Below are 22,280 nucleotides of genomic sequence, written 5' to 3'. Positions count from 1 at the left end.
ACAATAGACATGCATGATTACTAATTATAACTTATATGTTCTAAATTTTTAGTCATATGTTCCAAATCTTTACCCATATATTCTAAATTATTAATGTCAAAATATTACTCATTTATTCAAGAACTAAGAATTTATGTGACAAATTTTAATCATATTGTCTAAATTAAAATTTTAAAATCACATCGGAAACATACAACACACATGCATGATTACTAATTATAACTTATATGTTCTAAATTTTTAGTCATATGTTCTAAATTAAAATCACAAGTTCCAAAATGTAATCATTTTTATAATACAAAAAAAGTGTTATTCAATACACAAGTTCAAACAAAATGTTCTAAAATCATTAAGTATCATCTAACTTTCTTTGGACAATTTTGAATATCATGGTGACTCAATTCCCCACAACCTTTGCATAACCTTTTCTTTTTCTGGTTTTGTTCTACTGCCTTTTCTTTGTCCCCCTTTAGCCTTTTCCCAGTTCTAGATCTTGTTTCAACATTTGAAGTCTCTACAGATCTTGTTTCAACATTTGAAGTCTCTACAGATCTTGTTTCAACATTTGGCAAATGAACTCCAGTGCCTTTATTCTTCGAAATTTTTGGAGGTTTGATAGATATTTCAGTTGGAACACTAGCTCCAATTAATAGTTCTATGTCTTTTTCTTTGTTAGTAGCATTCCTTTCACCATTACTTCTTGCATTCCTCTTAGCTTCCAAATCCAGCCTCAATCCTCGAAGATTAATCACAAGGTCTTTGATATCCTCATCGTCACCCTCTGCCAAACTAACACAATTATGTATCTCTGACCACAACTCATTCAACAACTTTTTCTTGTCGATTATATTGGCACATTGTTCCAACAAATTTCCTCCTAGGTCAAATATTGGCCTTTTCGTTGCGATATTAGTCCATCTGTTTAGAATATACTGCTCAGGGATAATTTCAAACTGTTTTTCTTTCCAAACCCAAACCATGTGCCTGCATGGAATGCCTTGCCTATAAAACAACTTGCAAGAACATGTTGTCTCTTGGTTAGTCGGATTAAACACAACATCCAATGTTCTACTCCGACCCCTTCACTTACTTTTGCAATTTCCAATCCATTTTCTCTCTTAAACTCTTCACACCCACAAGAAAAACAAGTCATTTCTACCTCATATTGGAAATCATAAAAAACAGAAATAGTGTACATGGTTGAGGCATACTTTTCTATCCCTAGTGGTGTCTTGCACTCTGGGTATTTGTGCTTTGAATCATTGTCATTTTGACCTTGAGAGTGTCTCTGGGCATCAATTGCAGCTTCATATCTCATGTAAAACTCAACAAGTGACACGTGAGGATTGATAAAGGAGCAAAAAAAGTTATTTTCACTTTCTGATCTTGATGTGGTACGCATTATTCCTCCCAAGAACACATCTCTAAAATATGCCGGAATCCACTTATCCCTTATCTCGTACATATAACACAACCACTCATTTCCTTCCAATTGAAACTCAACCATCACCTTATTCCACCTTTCTTCAAACTCAGCAGGCTCAATTTCAAGATGCCAAACACAGGCACATATTTTTTTCAGGAATCTTGTTTCCTCCTTTGTGATTGCTCGCCCTACTTTATCTGGCAACTTTTTCATTATATGCCACATACAGAACCGATGTTCAGATTTTTGAAACACTCTACCAACAACAATTTTCATAGCTGGATCTTGATCTGTGATTAGACAATTAGGTTCATTATTGCCCATTGCCTTAAGAAATGTTTTGAAAAGCCACTCAAATGATTCAATATCTTCTTTTGCTATGAAACCAGCTGCAAAAGTGATACAACTCTTGTGATGATCAACCCCTGTAAATGGAGTAAATACCATGTTGTACCTGTTTAGAACATGAAGATCAAATTTCATTACATACAAAATATAGCACTACCTTTTTAGAACATGTGAATAAAATTTAGAACATATGAGTAAAAGTTTAGAACACGTGATTAAATATTTAGAACACATGATTAAATCAGAACAGAAGACATTATTTAGAGCATAGATTTAAGACTGAAGTTTACTTAATTATTTAGAGCATAAAGGTAATGTGTTTATAACACATAATTTGGAACATTAGAATTAAACTTTATAACATAAAAAGAAAATTTTAGAACATGTGAATAAAAATTTAGAACATATGACTAAAATTTTAGAACACGTGATTAAATATTTACAACACATGATTTGAACATAAGACTATTTATTTACAGCTTAATTTCAAGAATGAAGTTTACTTAATTGTAATCGGAACATAAGAGTCAATATTTAGAACATTTGAATGAAGAGTTAGTTCACATGAGCATTTGAATGAAGCTTATGAGCATGTAAAACATAATTTGGAACATTAGACTAAAAATTTAGAACATTAGAAGCAATTTTTAGAACATTCAAAACATAATTCAGAACATAAGACATGAGTTATATGAATCACCTGTTAGTTTGGAAAGTGGTGTCAAATGATATCATATCACCGAAGAGAGCATAATTTTTTTTACAAATAGGGTCCGCCCAAAGAGCTCTAGAGAGACAAGAATCACCATCAACTTCAAAATCAAAGAAAAAAGCACTCCACATCAACTTTTTTTTTGTGAAATTGTCTTCAAACATTTGAGCATCGGAACCTTGAATGAATGCTTTTAAATCTCTGTGAAAATTTTTAAAACCTTGCTTGGAAGCGCCAACATTATCATAACCTCCAAGTATTTCCTTCATCATTCGAAAAGTTTTTACAGGACCAATATTCATCTATTATAGGCACAAAACAGTTTTAGAACATATAAAGAAACATTTGGAACATGTGAATAATATTTTAGAACATACGAGTAAAAGTTTAGAGCATTAGTGTAAAAATTTATGAAAGAGTTACCTTAGAATTATCAACAATCATTTTTTTGTGCAAAATGTTCATCTTTCTTCCTTCTTTTTGAAATAGATTACAACTTGGTGTGTAGAGGGGATGAGTATGTCCTTTGTGGAAATGTGTCACTATATACTTTTCATCTTCACAATGTTTTAGAATCATAAGAGCTCTGCACCCAACGCGAGTGACTAATCTTTTTCTTGTTATTGAAATCTTGCCTTCCTTGCTTTGTCCTTCTTTATCATTTAGAATACTCTCAACGATAGGCTTTTTTTTCTCCTTGAAACCCTGTTTGTTGCATAAGATATATTGGAATGCCAATTTGTTCTCTGTATGCCTTTTACTAGTAGACTTCCTAGTGTTAAAACCAGCAGCAAGTGCATATGATTTATAAAATTCAACACCCTCATCAACACTATTAAATTTCATTCCTATTGCAGGTTTTAACTCATTGCGGCACATAGGAAACCATTCTTTTGTTCCTCCGGGAGTTAATATAGGTACTACTGTAGGAGTAGTTGGCACACTTGCATTGGCATTAGAAACATTATCAAGTTGTTCGTTATTGTTAATTATTTCTGCACAAAAGTAATTTTAACAAGTTAATAAAATTTTTAGAGCAAATGAAAAAAAAATTTAGAACATATGATGTAATATTTAGAACTCATAATTAAATCAGAACAGAAGACATTATTTAGAGCATAAATTTCAGACTGAAGTTTACTTAATTATTTAGAGCATAATTTGGAACATTGGACTAAAAGTTTATAACATAAAAGGCAAATTTTAGAACATGTGAATAAAATTTCATAACATTTGATTAAAATTTTAGAACACATGATTAAATATTTAGAACACATGATTTTAGACATCCCATTAGAAAAATCAGAACATGTTCCAAAATTTTACTCATTTGTTCTAAATTATTTATCAAATTTTACTCATCTACATTCTCATTTATTACTTTCCCTTGCTTTCCTACCAGCATGTTTTAATTTTATACATACATGTTCTAAAATTTTCAACCATGTTCTACGATTTTGGAACATGTTGTACATAAAAACATCCAAGTTAAAAAAAAAATAAATAAAAAAAAAAACCTGCTTCATTATTTGCTTGTTCATCCATAATTTTCAACCTAATATAATGAACCTGCAAAAATTCAGATAAATTTCAAATAAAACACTGATCTGATAATATACACAAATTCAATCCAAGCAATCAAGATCAATAAATTTAGCACTCCACATCAAAGAAAAAAGCACTCCACATAATCAAACATAAAGCAAACAAATGCTTGATGAAAATCGAACATAATCAAACATAATTGCAGCAAAAAATTAAAGCAAAAAATCGCATAAAAATCAAAAAGTGCATAAAAATCGAAGCAAAAAATCACTTCAAAAATTGACAAAAATCGCATAAGAATATAAAGAATTGAATTACTTACCTAAGAACAAGAGGAGAGAGAAAGTCAAGCTTATGGAGAGAGAGAGAGAAGCTAGTAACTTGAGCAGGGTTGAATGCGTGTGTTTTAGGTTTTTGAGAGGGTTTTATTTGAGCATAAATTTACATTTTTGCCATTACTCTTGGAGTGATCTCAGCTGTTGGATCTTGTTCTATTTAATGGTTGTGATGTATTCTCATATATGATAGTTTTGTCATATAAAGACCTATTCTCATGGAATCCCTCCCCTATATATGTATGAAGAAATAAAAATGTGAAGAAATAATAAAATCAACTAGCACCTAGAAGACCTAGATAATCCTAATCGGATAAGAAATTCTTACTTTACAAATATAAAATATAACTAATGACACGAGAAGTATGTGAGTCTTTAAATTATAACGATTAAAGGTCCCAATTAATTTTTAGCTTTAATTCTCACAATCATCAAAATGAGAACTATATATACTCTTGGGTGTACGGTACACCGGGTGTATATAGCAATATTTCCACTTTCTCAGTATAAAATTAAATGGTGCAATATTTAAATAAAAAAGAGGAATATGAATTTTAGTATTCATGCATAAAGCTGTATTTCAAATGCTTTACAACAATCAAACAAATCTACGTTTTGGACTCGGTATTTTTAGTGCCATCATTATCATATCACCATCTAAGACTTAAAAACAACTTGATATAGTGTACTCGTACCTTTTTAGTGAATATATCAATCAATAAATTAGTTTCATACCTCATGATCACTTGTAATTAATTCTTGAGAGAATATACATAGGATTTGCTAGTCAAACTTTAAATTCATTTTGTGGTACATATGATATGACTTGTTGAGAAGGAATTCATGTCGGCCTACCCTAATAATAATCTTTTTCTTCTCTTAGTCAAACTTTTAAACTAAATTGAAATCAAAGATGAAATATTTCATAAAATGTTCCAAAAAAATTGCTCAAAAATCAGACAAAAAGCCCCACAAACACCCTACAAGGATTTTTTTTCTTTTTGGTAGATGTCATGAAAATAAAAAGTAGTACAATCCTAAATTTAAATGAAAAGAAAGTGAGATGATATAACAAAAAGGGTGACCTTGTTTGAATAATCCTTTTTGCCCCCCTTCCTCTCATTACATTTCATTAGCCGACTTCATGTACTATGAATCTGAATTTCGGCAGCATTTTTTTTTCTTTCTATAGAAGTAAGAGTGCCGACTGTGCCGTCAATATTAGCGTAATATTAAGCTGATAGTCTACCATTCTCCACAATATTAACGTAATATGTGATTTTTATTTTTTACGTCGACTCTAAATTAATATCATGTTAAGGAACTAACTCAATATCAAAAAGATTAAGGGTCTGTTCACATTGTTCACATTTAATGAACTGAGCTGAACTGAACTGAACTGAAATTAAGTAAATGTGAACAGACTCTAAACTGATATTTAAAGCTAAGGATATTGGTTATTTTTTCTATATTCTCTTGGGTATATTAAAGATCGAATTTCTTTTTGGTTGTGAATTGTGATTATCATGAATAACTAGTGTTTTGCTTAGAAATTTATACTGTCCCTCCACAAAATCGGGGGATTAGGTTTTTATTTATTTATTTATTTTGGCTAAGGATATTGATACATTAAGATAAATCCAACCTATCTTTCTCAAAAAATAAATAAATAAAATAATAATAATAATAATAAAATAAATAAATCCAATATGTGACGCATGAACATTTTATTTTATGCAACAGCAAAATAATATGGTCAAAGTTATTATAAAAGTCAAAGTCTGTCAAACAGTCAATTATTATAGAAGAGGGTATGAAATGAAATTGCTGTCCAGTAAATGATAGGTACAAGAACTTATTTATTTATATTTATTTTTTTTATTATTACATTTGAAAGAGGCGATTACAAATTGACATAATATGTAAATATCGGGAACTATAGAAGTGTTTTTGTAATTTCGTAAATCACTTGTTGAGAAGGCCCATTATCTATGGGGTAAATTGGGCCTTTTTTGGTAACCACAGTTAGCATACCCATTGAATGGCCCACTTTAAGTGAAGCCCAATCAAACATTACTTACATTTTTCCTTGCCACAAAATCGGGCGATTGGTTTTTTTTTTTTTTTTTTTTTTTTTTTTTTTTTTTGTTTTTTTTTTTTTTTTGCGATTAGTATTTTAGGTCTGAAATTGTGAAACTCTACATGTTATATTTGTGTAAGAGATGAATTAAACTGTATAGTCTCTTTTTTTAATTTTTCTTTTCTACGTAGTACCGAGTATTATTTTGTACTCTTACATTACCCACATACTCTTTGTCATCTTTTATGATTTACAAAAATAAATATAGCCATGTGTGAGCAAATACCAAATTTTTAGTATATCTTTTGCTTATATAAATTTAAAACATTAATATTTAAAGTTATGTGTAATTGAGAAGCAAATATTTAACTTGTGTAAACTAAAGAAGCCATAGTAATAAACTAATAATCAAATTAAAACCCATCTTAGTTACCCAATGCTACACCTAAGTATGATCTACTCAATCCATTTGTTTATTATAATTTCTTTTTTCTGTAATGGTTTTATATGAAAAAAAAAAAAAAAACAAAAGTCTAACCTAGAAATTGTCCATGCATTTGAAGTTAGAAATAATGATGTTTTTTGAAACATACGAAATGTATATATGCATAATTGTAAATAAATAAACAGTCTATTTAAGACTAGGTTTAAGGGGCTTTGGAGTGGACCAAACGAGAGACCAGGAATTAAATTTCCTCCTCAATTTGGTCCATGGGTCATCTGAGTCCAATTTTCAGTATGAACCAATTTTAAACACCCCTACATTCTTGAGGATGTTACGCCATATTGTCTAAAGAGTAGTACTTTATTCATCTCAAAATAATTGACATATTTTACTTTTTTTTTTAATTATTATTTTTTATATTTACTGTGTATTTAATACAGGTCTAAGCTAGCTACAACCACCACGTTTGCACTTCATAAGTCCTAGGAGATTTCATACCAAAATTATATGGTTCGGCAATAGGAGGAGTAATCCCCTAAGCCTTATAAAATGTTTTACTTCTCATATCATTTATCATTGTAGGACATTACACATTTACAAGTATTTTTTAGGAATGTTACATTTCAACACTCAGCCATAATTTTAAAGAGGGGGAGGATCATAAAAATAAATAAATAATAAAAATAAAATAAAATTTATTAGTTGTAAGATTTGAACTATTGACGTCTTGTCCACTATCACATGACAAAAACTAACTCCTCCACACTACAACTTATAACAAGTATAAACAAAATTTAATTACAACTTATAACAAGTATAAGCAAATTTTAATTTTTATCTTGAGCCAAGGGGGAGGCCATGGCCCCAACCAACCCCCCTAGCTTGGACCCGAACACTCCCTCTCATATGTAAGATCCTATTTAATTATGTCACATGTAATCTTTCATGTGGCTAGAACTAAGGGTGTTCATAAATCGGTCCAAACCGAAAAATGGACCAGACCACCTCGAACCGACCCCGGACCGGACCGGATGTCCGGTCTTCGAGTCTATAAATTTATTTTCCCGGTCTTCGGTCCAGTCCAAAGCCCTATAAAAACCGGTTTTGGATCGAACCGATTTTTTTATTAAAAATATACGTGAAACCTAAATAATGGTTAAGATTATCCTTAATTAGCTTAGAAAACTTTAAATTTATGAGCTTTTTTGTACTAAATATACAAAAAGAAGACGTTAAAGTGTAAATTTTCCTTTACTTTTTTCGAGTTTTCCATAAAATTATTAAAAAATTAGAATTCTTTTTTTAAAAAAAATCTTAAATCGGTTCAAAGCGGTGCGGTTCAGGTTTTGGACTGATTCTTTCGGTTCGGTCCGTGTTTGGTCCTAGCTTAATCGGCCGCCTGGTCTTCAATCCGGGTTGGTCTGGTCCGGTCCGGTCTTGGATCGATGAACAGCCCTAGCTAGAACACATTTCATATTTTAACTATATTTTTTTTAAATACTATACCGTAGTAATTATTACTCCATTCAATTCGTTTTTAATTACTTGCTCCATTTCTCCATGCGCAGAATTTTAGGAGAAATTGGAGAAGTAATAAAATACGGAAGTAGTGGGGTTAGTAGAAGAATAAAAAAATTATAAAAAAGCAAAAGTAGTTGGGAGAATTGAAGGAGAGAGAATATGAAATTTATAAAATACTTTCTCTGTTTTTTTATAGTTGCAAAACTTCTCTTTTCACGCTTGCTGATGCATGATTTCAATGATTAATATCTTTAATTACCAATATGTAATAATTATAAACATTTGATATTAAAATAGTATAATCGAGACGAATCTAACAAAATCCCACATGACTATATTTTTGCTTAAGTATGAATCATCATATATATATATATAAATAAGAGGAAGTATGGTTTATGTTGGGTCCACTAATTGAGAGAATTGACATAAATATTGTAAAAGCTTTTTAAATCAGGAAATAGAATAAGTAATTAAAAACGATCAGAAATGAAAAGTGAATCAAGTAACTGAAAATGGAGTGAATATGATTTTTTTATTTTTTAAAATTTTACTTTTCAAAACTAACCCACTTTTTGAATTAACAATCCATTCTAATTTTTATTTTAAAATATCACTCCAAATCCATATTTCTTATGTATGAATTGGATTGAACTATCATGATACTAAAGTTCAACTTTTATCATCTCTCGTTAAGTTTGGAGTGACACCTCATTATTACATTTAAAGCCTTTAGAATGACCCTAATTATGAAACTATTAGATGAAGGTTTATAAGTGGTTAGAAATATGACTATGTTTATCTTATGAACCCCGCTATATAGGACATAATTGTTGCATAGTAATATGTTGCTAAAGTAGAGATTTGACATGTGAAAACCACCTTGTTATGCTTTTAGATTACACTAGTGGGGATCACAATCTTTAAAAAATTTCCTTCGCCCTCCATATAATCATAGTAATAAGGGTGGTCCAAAGACTCCAAAGTTCATCTTATGACAAAACTCTCCTTTCCTTAAAAATTAAGTTGTGTTTAAGGCCGTCAAATTATAGGCTATAATGCTATATGCCTATATGCAACTTTCTCCATCTTTATTTGTTTGCTCCTGAATTATATTTTACTTTGCTTAGTTTTGGTTGAATAATAGAATTCATAATAGAGACTCTCATTACACAAGTAGCACCTAATGACCTAAATCAATCTTGTGTAATGAGAGAAAAACATGGTGGAATCTACAATTGTTAGCTTGTAAAAAGAAAACTAGTGGTGCCTAATGACCTAAATCAATCGAATTAACATGTTAAACATAGAGATTGTTATATACACTCAAGTGTATGGTGCACCAATAAGTATTTTGTTCTCATTTTGATGATTGTTATCATTAAATCATCAATGAAGAGCTCTCAAAAACTAACCTTGGGTTAGTTGGGTGTATGCCTGTACGGTAAACCCGGGGTATATAACAATGTCTACGATAAACAAGCTCTCTTTTACTAATAATCAAATTATGTAAGTTTGCACAAAATTTTTATATCTATATTTCTCACCTTATTTTAAGAAAACAAATCCAAGTAAGATAAGATCATGATAAATAAGTTCCAATAAGAATTAATAAATATTGTCCAAGTTCAAATTATTACAATTAAAATAAGTTCTAATATGGTCTAAGTCACCTGATAAGTTCGATTAGAAAAGATAAAATAAGTGAAAATCAGGTGAATGAAATACACCCATAAGTTTGTTCATTCAATGTACGGAGTATTGAATTTGAACTTGTTACATTTATTCATGAATTTATTTCTATGGTTTTTTTTTTTTAACATTTATGAAAACTAATTTATTATTAGTATCCTTCATCATGAGCAAAATACCAATTTAATTTCAATAAAGTATATAGGAATCGTTTATTTGTTCCAAGTATATTTTTTTCCCTTCCAAGTTACTATGAATATACCACTTATAAGCTTTTCATATCACTTGCCTTACTATAAGTCTATAAAACAAGGGAAAAATTGTTAGGAACTATCCACTTTATAGGTCATTTTGTCAACAACTACCCGCTTAAAATTTTAATCAAACTAGAGGGTCTAACGCGCGAGATGCGCTCGATATGGTTAGCCTTTGAGAAGAGTAATTGCAACTATGTGTCTGTTACTAATGCTTTATGACTATGTATATGGTATTTTGTTGTAATTATTTGAAAAAATGACTTTTTGTTCGTGATTAAGTTACACATTACTCAAAGTATATAACAATTTTGAAAAAATCTCTAATTTTTGAAAGTTAGGAAAAATACTCCAACTTGGAAGAAAAAAAAAACTATTACCATTCCACGGTAAGAAATATACTCTAACTAAACTACAATTACTCGTAACATCTAAATAATTCAATAATGTAAATAGTAAGATGTATTTATTAGGACAAATTAATATTTAAAGAAAAAAAAACTATTACCATTCCACATATACTAATCTAGTTAGGTACCATTGTACCAATATCTTCTTACATTTTTTTTTAAAATTTGGGCAAATTGGTAATAATATTTATTAGAGTCAATTTGGTGTACTTATATTAATATTGTATTTATGTTAAGTTTATCTTGTTAGGAGTTTTAGGCAATTTAGGTATTTTATTGTATTGTATATATATATATGTGGTTATCATCAATACAAAACTTAAGCCGTTTTCTCCAATATTTCCTGAGTTTAACACTGTTCATAAGAGTATTCTCATACTTTTTATAAGGTAGGGAAAAACTACTCTTTAAATTTTAAAAGTTTGAGTAGCACTACCCATAGTAATTGTAAAATCTTCTTTACAACGACTCAAACCTAAAAACACAAAATTTTCAAAATTTCGCCAATTGAAGAAGGGGAAAGTAACTGTGGTTTTAATTATGAGGTATGCAATGCTTCTAAATTGATGTTAATTCACTTGTTTGGGCTTCTTAATAGTGTAATTCATCATTTCGTGTTTAAGTTTTGAAAGGGAAAAAAAGTGAGCCCCACTTGCCCGATTTTGTTGTCGAAAAATCAAAATTGATAGTGCCAGTCAACTTTTAAATTCTAGTGGTAGTTTTTTTGGTAAAAATTTTAAGCGAGTAGTTGTTGACAAAATGATAGATTAGGCGGGTAGTTCCTGACAATATGCTTGTTCTTAAAAATAATAAAATAAAAATAACTGAGGTTTGAAATAATTAAGCTCGTCATGAACTCGGCTGATTGAAAATCATTTCATTACAAAATAAATAAATAAATAATAATAATAATAATAATAAGGGTAATGCTATATGCAGCCCTATAAGCATTTATTTTCTTTTTTTTTTAGTATTAAGTTGGGAATGTATCGGCAATTCACAAGTAAATCGGTGTAATAAATGTTTATTTATTGTCAATTCTTTTCAATTTCAGCTTCTTATATGCAGCTAATAATGCTGAAATATATCTTTTTACATAATAATAATGCTATAATAATGCTGAAATCTGCTTTGCTCTGCTCTGCTGCAATCTAATCTGCCTAAAAGCTCAACAGAACAGGACCTAAGTAGTTGTATAATTAACGAAGCATCAAGTTTGAACACATATTGATATATTCTTAAATCTTTATTGAATTGCTTGAACGTAAATTTAATATTGCAAAATGAAGTTATAAAAGGTTGATAATTAACTCACCATTATGCTTTTTTTTTTTTTTTTTTTTTGGAAAAGTATGCTTTCTTATCTCAAAATACTTTTGTTCTCCTCAGTCCTTGATCTCCTCATCATATTTTCATTAAAAAAAAAAAGGCAATTTTAATTCAAAAAAGATAAGATATAGGTTTATAATAATTTCTTATAAAATGACCAGAGAGTTAATCCATCAATCAATAACTATATACTAAAAACACACCAGCAATGACACGTGTCATTTCCTGGTGTGTCCTTAGTTTTTTTTTTTTTTTTTAAAAAAAAGTTAATTATAGTATAAATTCTTATATAAAAATAATTTCTCATATAAGTTAACAAAGATAATTAGTTTAAATAAAAAAAAGATTTAATATATCTTTCCACACAAACATTTATGACTATAGTAGAAAATATTAACCTAATTTGCAACATATTTTAATCTACTTCAAGGAAGTATTCATATTTTTTCCCCTAATAAAAATAGTGGTTCATTTATTGATTAGAATTCACATTAAAGTAGTGTGTATATTTATTAATTTTTTTTAGATTTTTAATTTTTTTTGTAAAATAACCCATTATATTTAAAAGTTGATACAGAGTATTATCTTTTAAAAATTACCGTGTGTGACACGGGACCTAAACTAGTACTCAATATTGTCTAGACTTGTGTTTTATCCACCTAAAATTTATAAATTTGAACTTACATAAATTTATTACTTCATAAGTCTTATTATAAAAGCTACTCGTATTTCAAATGTAAATAAAATTTTGGTAAAAAAATTTCTTTTTGAAGAAATAAAAAATTCCAATATTTCATCTGTATTTTAATAGTACTTATTCCACTCTTTTTTTTTTTTTTTTTTTTTTTACGGCTGTATTTTATTACATGTTTTGTTTTATTTTTTGAAAACTTTTAATTATATTTTACTATTTTCCTCCCTTTTAATGATCTCCTCATATTATATTTTAGTATTATTTTTCATATTCTTTCTCCTGCCCATTTATATTGCTCTAATATCTGTAACATTCTTTATTTTTCCACCAACCTTAATTCCATTATATTTTATTACTCCATACTTCAACGAAACAAGATCTAACGACTTTAGATGAAACTTTAAGGCAAGAATTCCAAAATAAGGAATGTGGAACTTTATTAATTACTAAAAAGTAAAAAGGTTGCTCTGTTGCAACTGGGGCGTTTACAAATGGTCACCTCTTACTTTTTGGTCTGCGGACAATCCTACAGAAAGTGATCTTTTCAAGTATATTCACTGTTCATCAAATTCTTTTACGTCATCTTCCATACAATTCTAATACGCCATTATATACCAATTCGATAACTGCTTACAACTATTATGAGTAATTAATTAACTCGAAATGATAGCTGGTCTGTTCACATTTACTAAACTGAGCTGATGTGAACTGAACTGAACTGATTGGAGCTGAACTGAATTAAACTGAACTGATTGGAGCTGAACTGAACTGAACTGAACTGAGCTGAAATGAATATTTAATGAGAGAGGAAAATTAAGAGCTGAACTGAACTGAACTGAACTGATTGGAGCTGAACTGAACTGATTAGAGCTGAATTGAACTGAACAGAACTGATTAGAGCTGAATTGAATTGAACTGAACTGAAATTAAGTAAATGTGAACAAACCCTTAGGTCTGGTTCTATTAAACTTTTGAGCAGAACAAATTTCAGCAAAGCATAGCAGATTTTATTATTATTATTATTAATAAATATTAATCAAGTATTAATTATCATTATTGAATATTAATTATTATTATTATTATTAAATATTAATTGTTATTATAATTATTATTTTTAAGTAAAGTAGAATAGATTTCAGTAGAGCAGGGCAGATTTTGATCGATAATAGTTTGATCGATAATTATATTTTGGCACATGTACACATTTTGTCCACATAAATTTTCACCTTTAATTATTGATCAAACTATTCCTAAAATTAATTCGACTTATTAAGTATGAACTTATGTAGCTTAATTAAGTTAAATTGATTTTACCTTTTTTTTTTCAAAGAGGCAAAATTTATTTGTCAATGTGTTTGATTTTTTTTTTTTTTTTTTTTTTTTAATTTGTTCCTTTTGCAGTAGCAAAACTGATTTGAACCTCATACCATATGTATGTGAGTTTAATTAAATTTATTAAGTATATTTATTTGTATTTAATTGTTTGTAATTAAGTCGAAATAAGTTAAATTGAATGGGGCCAAGAAGTCAAGAGCTGAAAATATAAAACAAATATTGAAATAAAACGAGAAAGTACATGATAGAGTATAAAACATATTCCTGGGCCTCAACCATCAGCTTAAGCTTTTGGTTGAGTTGGTCCTCTAACAGTATATATATGGAATAAAAGAAACTTTTATTGATCTAATGGTCTCATTGAACATAACAAATTAGTCATTTGGCAAAATATATGCGAAATGATCCTTGCGATAGATCAAACAGGTCATTGGAGGAGTATTATAAAGAGATAAAAATTACAAAATGTGATGAGAAGAAATTTCCCAAAAAAAAAAATTCACCAACAACAAAATGCTAACATTGCAATAAAGATATTGATGCAAGCTAATATCGATGTTTGAGGATTTAGGAGATGGAATGATGGTTCCCCCGTGTGATGGAGGTTCCAACCTCATCCACCCCCCTTTTGTGTACCTTGCCTAAAAAAATTAAATAATAATAATAATAATAATAATAATAAACAAAAACTAATATCAATGTTCAAATCATTAGAGCTACTATACATATAACAGATTACCCCTAATTTTCATGTTACGTGTATTTTTGATTAAACTTAATCAAATTTGTTTATACCTAATTAACCTTGGATCTTTTAATTTTAAGTGAATTGAACACATCACTAGTGCAATAGAATATTCCGAAGGTAATTTATACAGAGTTTTACGTCCAATAATTTAACCAACTAAACTATTTGACCTATCACCTATGTACATAGAAAATCCAGAAATTAATTATTGTTATTATATATAATAATAATTATTATTAAATAATAATAATAATTATTATTATTATTAATTTGATATTAATTATTACTATTATTATTAATTATTAATTATATTATTTTCCTCAAAAAAATATTAATTATATAATTATTAAATATTTAATTATTATTTTTAAACAGAGTAGAGCAAAGCAGAACAACTCAAAACTCAAACGAACAGGGCATTAGGGCCTATTCTGTTCAGCTTAATTTCAGTTCAGTTTAGCTCCAATCAATGCAGTTCCTAATTTCTATCTTTTATAAACAATTCATTTCAGCTCTATCCAGTTTAATTCAATTCAATTCAATTCAATTCAGTTCAATTCACTTGTTTTCAATAAATCAGAACAGACCCTTAGTCTTTTATAAATTGAGCCAACATCATCTAAAAAGGGTGACAAACAAGATTTGCCAAAAATGGACTAAATGAATTTGAATAGCTTTTAATGCTTTTACTGTATTTCTTTTGGGGAATAAACGCCAAAATGTACACAGAGTATTTGCTTTGCTCAAAAAAGAAGGCAAAAAGAGTGCAACAAAAGAGGGCTTGAGCACATTACATGTGTTCAAAACATAGCTACTCCCTTCATGTTTTAATAAGTGTTATAATTTGGCTTTTTTTACTATTCACATACTGATTTTGACTTGATTATTTTACTAATATATAAAAAACAAATGTTATTGAATAAGACATTGTTGAATTCGTTACAATATATACTTTCATACTCCCTCCGTCCCCAAAACTTCGACCCTTTTGGCCTAATTTTAGTCCCAAAATGATCGACCTATTTGCATTAAAATACCCACCAATTTACAACAATATTTGTGCAAAAGTAGCTTCCCCATATAAAATCTTGTTTTTTCATATATTTTTAATACTTTATCTCTCTATATTTTTACAAACCCCATGTAAATTTATCTTTCCAATATGTTTTTATTTCTTTTTATTTAAGTTTCTTAATAACCGCGAAATCAACCCAAAAGGGTCGAAGTTTTGAGGACGGAGGGAGTATTATAAAATTTCCTATGATTTTACTAATATATAATTAATAAATTAATGGTCAAAGTCGTGTCTCGACATGCGTATTTGGTCAAATTGTAATACTTATTAAAACATGAAAGGAGTATTCCAATTTATTTTTCCCTAATTTTTATTTAGTCTGACCAACATTCCATCTTTAATTTGTGAATAATAAAAGTGGTTGGACTATATCTAAAGTCTGATTAAATCACGTCCACATTAAATATTATTGATAATACCACATAAGATTTGGTACATTTAACGAATTTCCACTTAATTTGTCGCCTTATATGCAAATAAACAAAATCGTGATTATGAATAAAAAATAAAATAAAATACAAAAAGAGTAAACAACTTCATGAATTGTATATGCTGAACTTGAATCAAGGATAATTGACTAGAGAGTATATAAACATTATAGACCTCATTGAAGGAGAAAATTCTAAGGTGTATATCCGATAGAATTTTTCTATTATCTTATTATGTACTACTATTGAAACGAGTGATCGAGAAAATTTAAATTTTACAATTCGACCCTAACAAAATAAATACTCCGTACTTCTTTTGTCTACACCTTTTTTGAAGTGCTCCAAAGCATTAATATCTAATAAGTTTAATTATATGTTTTCTCAAATGTTTTTTAGGGTTGATTGTGATATTAGTAGTAAGAACAAATAAGATCTTTGTTTCTTTATTCCCAACAATGATAACTATGTTTAAAATAAAATAAAATAAATAAAAACTACGAAGTATATATATATATATATATATATATATATATATATATATATATATATATATATATATATATATATATATATATATATATATATATATATATATATATATATGTATATATGAGTGTGATATTTCTAGCGAATTTTGATCCCTATCAAAAATGAACTCTAATAATATGTAGCTTATTATAGTAGGTTCTAATTAAATGATCATTGTGTATGTTAAATGAGAAGGCAACATAGATGAAAACATAACATGTGCCTTGGTTTTCAAATGCATATGCATTGTATATGTTGTAGGCTCACGTTTTTTAACCTATGATATAACTATATAAGCATTGATTGTGTAATTTATATGCATGCATAATTGCACACACACTTCTTGTCAATAAAACTTTTCTCTTTTTTTACATGTGCTAAGGCCAACTAACTACAAAATATGATTAAAAGCCAACAAGCTGTAATTTGTTGTCCCATAGAAGATATGTGCCTTATCCATCACATCTATGTGGACCTTGTGTATGCTGCACCATTTAAATTATTTGACTAGTCGAAGAATACGATTTTTCGTCCATCTAAGGTTGACATCTCAAATCTCTTCACCCCTTTATAACCACGTCATTGATGTATAGAATCAGTATTAATTGTGATCTGACAACTTTCAGTAGTCGGTAAACAAGCCATTGCAATCCACCCAAGCAAGTATTTATCTCCACATGTAAGGCTAATTGTGCCAATATATAATTTGCTCCCCGGCTCTCCCCCACCCCCCTAATGTTCCTTGAAACCCAACTTTCATAATCTTTGGACACCATCCTGAGTTCCCCTATGACCCCATGAGTCGTCGTCTCGTCCTCTATGATGAATATTGGAAAAATCTTGACCCTATCTTGCAAGATAGCCTTCAAAACCCTAGAGAGTAAACCATATCGCCTTGTTCTGGCGGGTGCTATGACCTAAGTTGGCCCTGCAACTTTGTTGCACCAACCCTTATTCCGAAGGCTCTATGATAAAATAGCTAGAGTTGAAACCTTGTTGTACTTAGAGGTCTGGTAAAGTGTAAACCCTGATTTTCATGCATGTTATATGTAAGATTTGATTGGATCTGAACTGATATTTTAAAGTGAACAAAAAACACTCTTGAATTATTCAATTAACTTAAATGTCATATCCATACAAGTATTAAGTTTAATTTCTATAGGTGATTTGTTTGATGAGAATATCTTGAATGGTGACTCTTTTGAAAGAAATCTACCATTTCTAAAAGCCCTAGCCTTTTTTGACCAACCCAAACTATTCCCTAAATGGAAGGAAACTAATAATTTCCCCTAAAGAAGGACAATTAATTTAATACTAAGGTATGATTAAGCTTTCTTTTTACTCAATAATATTGTTAATTAATCAGGATTCAACTTTTAACACTAAGCTTTTTTTACATAATTTTCTTATTTCCTTTCCTATGTAACTTGAACGTGTCGAATGCTAATTGGTGTCCATCCTATAATGAAGTAAGGCATCTTATTATTATAATTAAAAAAAATAAAGCCGATATTGAGGGGTTTTGTCTATCCCTTATCTATTTCTATGACTTCATTATTTATCCGAATATGGAAATAATGGCCATTATCACCGGCATTTGTATAAATAATGTACGTTCATGGATAGCCACAAATTAGTTACAAAATCCCAACCACCCAGAGAAGATATATTTGTGATCTTTGCACCTATATTACTGCAACCCTCTCACAAGTCACAATTCGGAAAAAAAAAAAATTATCCTACTGCACCTTGTTTATGAATTCTTGCAACGGTTTCAATTCATTGTTAAGCCCTGTTTTCTTCACCTTAAAAAAATAATATTAAGTAAAAATAATTTCAGTTCAGTAAAAATAAGTTTAGTTCAGTAAAATTAATTTCAATTCAGTAAAAATAAGTCCAGTTCAGTAAAATTCAGTTTTCTTAAAGAAGAATTATAATCAAAAAAATCAGTAAAAATAATTTCAATTCAACAAAAATTATTTCAGTTCAGTAAAATTAATTTAAGTTCAGTAAAAATAATTTAAGTTCAGCAAATATAATTTTGTATCAGTAAAAATAATTTCAGTTCAGCAAAAATAAGATGAAGAGAATGGGGCCTTACACTATTTATACATTAATTTTTTTTTGACGGGATATTTATACATTAATTTTGAAAAACATTTATTTACTATTACTTCGTCCATTCACATTTATTTCCCAACACTTGAATTGACTAAAAGTGAGAGAGCTAATCGATCATATGTTATTGTGTAGTGCGTTATGCGTACTTTGATATATATATATATATATATATATATATATATATATATATATATATATATATATATATATATATATATATATATATATATATATATGTATATTTTATTAATAGTCCATACAATTAGTACCCTTATTTTACACCATTCAAATATTAACTCTGGTTTAATTTTTAAAATTATATATATACATATAATTAAGATATTGTAAAACCATTCAAAAAATAATCAACATATATATAGTAAAATATATCTTGTTGGATTAATGACAATGTTTTCGGTATTAACATTATTTTAAAATTAGATTTTTTTTTATGGCAATTAGAAATATTTATGGTCAAATACATGTCTGGTGTAATTGTAAATAAACAAATCAAATACATATAACTATATTTATTTATAATTAAACATGCAGATTGGCAAATATGCTAGTAAAATTATTGCAGTATATAGTATTTAAAAATAGATTGAGTATTATATTTGATTCATATTTGAATATTTATAGGCTCTCAAAAATCCAAATCGACATAATGCATAACACCTTTTTGTAGAAAGAGACAAAAAACAATAATGTACACAATATTCAATCTCAAATATTGATTACTACCATTCGACAGCTTAATGACCAAATACATTAGTTAACATCCACATACTTTAGAATTACTATACGTACATATACTTACATCCAACATGATCAATCGTAGTAGTTGATCAGATGGGTGAAAAAAAAAACTCATATTGAGTGGAAACAAACATACCAAAATTAAAAAAGAAAAAAAAAAAAAACAAAAACCAAATGCGATGAAGACGTGGTTACTATGTCAACCAACTGAGTCGCTGAGTCAAAGTGTTAGCAAGGCCTGTCACTTATAATGAAGTTTCATAAATAGTCAGGAAAGACTGCAAGCAATAAGGCCATGCTATAATAATAATAATTAAGCTTACTACAACCAAATTAATCATAATTCCACAAGCTCCCAGATTCACCAACATCACAATCATCTTCACCCAAGTCGTGATCATCCGTCCCGCTTAATCGAGGCGGGCTAACCATCATTCCTCCCGCCATATCAACAAGCAAATTCGGCATATTAAACAATGCCTCCATATCTATGAACTCTTCTTCTGCTCCTTCTTTTCCAACATTCTTCAATTCATCCCCAATCTTCTTCTCTCTCTCCTTCTTCATTGCTGCGGCAGTAGCCGCAGCATTCCTGATGTCTGCAGGAGAGTTAGAGTTCGGAACCGGGTACCTCAGTACATCGTCAGGAAAATTCAACACCGCCTCGCTCCCTTTAAGAGCGAGGGCAGCAGCATCATAAGCAGCTGCTGCCATTTCGGCTGTAGGCCATGTGCCGAGCCATATCCTTGTTGTTTTCCTTGGTTCACGAATTTCCGATACCCATTTACCTCCCCGGGGACGTATCCCCCGGTACAAGGGGTGCTTCCCCGTGGGGGATACAACTGGCAGGGCCGTCGACATTGACGGCCCTGCATCTACCATATTTTGTGGCGGTGGTGGTGGTTGTGGTAGTAGTGACGATTTTTGATACGGCTCGGTTTGAGGAATGGACACAGAAAGAAGTGGCAGTTGTTGATTAAGTTGTTTGTTAACGTTGGATGATTCAGTTTGGTCAGCCATGTAGAGTGTAATATACTAGGACAACGCCTAGCTATATTAATAGTGACTGATTTTTTGGATTATTTTCTATTTGAAAAATAGAAAAGGGGTTTAATAATTTGATCTAATTAATTCAATCACAATTACAATTTATATTCTAGGGAAATAAGTGGTCAAAACGTGGGAAATTCGCGGAAGTACTACTAGATAGATCACGTTTATAATAATTTTAAAAAGATTATTTTTGATTTTTGCATGGTGGTTGTTGAAATAAAGAAGGTGGTGAGTTTGCTAATTAGCTGGCTAAAATGAAGGGGGTTTTTGATTAAAATTTTAGGGTTTTTGATGTAGATGAAAACAATTAAAGTACACGAATTAAGCGCGAAAAATACGTTTATTATAAGTCTCAATAATTATGATTAATCACCCATCAACTTTAGGTCTAATCAAAGAAAACAGTCTTCTTGTTAAATCATTCTTAGTGTTTGTGTGATTTTTTCTTAATCTTCTTTTAGATGGTGGGACTTTTGGGTTTTTAATTGTGTGCTCATTCTCTCTAGGTAGGGGCCTCATTTTGTTGGTTTTACCTCATTGATTTGTGAAAGATATTGATTATGTTATGGGTTAGTTGTTAGTTTCGTGATGCGATAACATAATATAAACATATATATCCGCACTAACGTCTTAAATAAATGTCTATGTCGAACATCATATCTTAATCTGTACTATAAAAATTAACATTTAAACTATAGTAGATGTGGTCAAAAAATTATTAATCCATGTATACATTGGGACTAATAATAATTAGAAATTAAACAGAATAGCCAATGTTGAATGATGTTAAAATTCTAATTTTTGTTCTTTTTTTTTAAAAAAAAAAATCTTATTTTGTGAAAGAAAGATTTTACTGAAAAAGTTGGGTGCAATGTCATTTTCCACATATCTATAGATAATACGTGTTTACACAGCTAGATTATGATCATCAAGAAATTAATACGAAGTACCTGTTTGCCTAGGCATTTGCCAGGGTGCTACCTATTGATCTGATTAATTTCTTCTAATTTTATAAAGCATCATATATATAATGGCTGTATATTTGATTTTTACCATAAATTTAAGTGGATTATCCACAAAAATAGTACAAGTATTTACCATTAATTTAAGTGGATCATCCACAAACACACTAATAAAATCTCATCAATGGACCAGTAAAGGACAAGATTCTATTATACTAGTTTTTTTTTAATAGTTTGGGATGAGGCAAATTTAAGGGGGACAGAAGGTTTTTTTTTTTTTGAAACAACATAAAGTATATAAGGGGCGGTTGGGGGTAATAATCAAAGGGAAAGGGAATGAACATGGCTCATTCCCTTTGTTATTGTTTGTTTGTTACTTTCTATCATTTCCTTTATCCACTTTTATTTTTGAGTTTATCCAAATAATATATGTTCTATACTGATTCCCACCCCCACCCCTTCCCCCTAGACTTTTCCATTCCC

At 29.4% G+C, this 22,280-nt stretch overlaps 2 pseudogenes; both read right to left on the bottom strand.

The window, feature by feature from the left end:
* Nucleotides 1–356: 356 nt before the first annotated feature.
* On the bottom strand, nt 357–2,951 carry LOC145566794 (protein FAR-RED IMPAIRED RESPONSE 1-like; annotated as a pseudogene).
* A 16,798-nt stretch (nt 2,952–19,749) lies between these two features.
* LOC145569090 (ethylene-responsive transcription factor ERF027 pseudogene) lies at nt 19,750–20,802 on the bottom strand (annotated as a pseudogene).
* Between the last annotated feature and the right edge of the window lie 1,478 nt (nt 20,803–22,280).

The sequence above is a fragment of the Chenopodium album genome, chromosome 11 (assembly GCF_948465745.1).
Source record: "Chenopodium album chromosome 11, dcCheAlbu1.1, whole genome shotgun sequence".
Lineage (NCBI taxonomy): Eukaryota > Viridiplantae > Streptophyta > Magnoliopsida > Caryophyllales > Amaranthaceae > Chenopodium > Chenopodium album.
This window is presented reverse-complemented; position numbering and strand designations above follow the sequence as displayed.